The sequence below is a fragment of the Camelus bactrianus genome, chromosome X (assembly GCF_048773025.1).
Source record: "Camelus bactrianus isolate YW-2024 breed Bactrian camel chromosome X, ASM4877302v1, whole genome shotgun sequence".
NCBI lineage: Eukaryota > Metazoa > Chordata > Mammalia > Artiodactyla > Camelidae > Camelus > Camelus bactrianus.
The window spans coordinates 27,522,133-27,523,301 of record NC_133575.1 but is presented as its reverse complement, the minus strand read 5'-3'; the positions used below and the strand labels follow the sequence as shown (position 1 = coordinate 27,523,301).

The window sequence follows — 1,169 nt, the reverse complement described above, 5'->3', positions numbered from 1 at the left end:
TAAGTACATATCAACAATATATAGATTCTTCCTTGGCTTGGCTTGTTTCTTTGTTTGTTGTGGTCATCACTCAATAAATATTTGTTAACTGCCACATTTTGGGGTTTTTTTTTGTTAAAGAACAGTTTTATTAATACAAACTATTAATGCATACCCACAAACTATAAAGTGTTAAGAAATTGAAATATCTAAGTCATAGCAAACAGGTGGCAATTCAACAACCCAGAGTCAACAGGATGCTTTGAGGGAGACTGCCAACAGATTAGACTCCCTAGATTCCCACAGCAGAAGAGAAGGGGGGTCCCAGGTGTCACAGCTGTTCAAGGTGCCCCTCCTCATCAAGGATCATGAGAGGCACTCCACTCAAGGGGAGCTGTGCGATCTGGTCCTCCTCAGGCAGGTTGAAAAGCTCAAAATCTAGCAGATCAAAGGGAAAGAATGTTTCTGTTTCTGGATAGCTGTCATCTGAGGCAGGAACAGAGCTCTCACAGTCTTCTTGGTCATCCTTTTGGCAGAGAAGGTTGTCTGTTTCTGTTTGAGGGGTCCATTAGGCTTTACTGACTTTTCGGTAGCTCTGTGGACAGTTCCCAAAGGCTTTCTGGCAGCTTTAGGTCAGGCTGGTAGAGCACTGAACATTTTGCCAACATGTGGTGTTGAAACCTGAGACCTCCCATTTCAAGCTTTGACTGAAGGCCCAAACCCCAACTGCAGCTGGTCCATAGGAGCCACACGGATGCCTGGTTCTTCATTTTCCTTATCAACAAAGATCAGAGTGTCCATTCTGGATTACCCATGTTGGGGTCTACAGCCTCACTCTCCCAAGACTCGGTCAACAATAGTATGCAGAGGACACGAAAACTTCAACTTCTGATCAAAATATTCAGTACTTACAGTAAAATCAGAAAAAATAAAAAGTAGTGAAAGGCGGAAACTCAGCTATTTAAAAAATAAAAATATAAAAGGATTCAACTCTCTATCTTTGCAAATTGTAAACACAGTAATCCAGTACAGTATATGGGCATTGTCTTAATCTAAGTGAGCCAACTAATTTTCTAGTTAATTTGAAATTTAATTGTTATTAGAAAGTGATGTACTATTTTAGGGTATTTTTAACTTGTGGCTCATAAACCTTTTTTATGTAAAGCTGTGAAAGAGTATATTAAGCATTT

At 39.9% G+C, this 1,169-nt stretch overlaps 1 pseudogene; it reads right to left on the bottom strand.

Annotated features, from left to right (window-relative positions):
• Positions 1–271: 271 nt before the first annotated feature.
• LOC105081285 (securin-like) lies at positions 272–780 on the bottom strand (annotated as a pseudogene).
• Between the last annotated feature and the right edge of the window lie 389 nt (positions 781–1,169).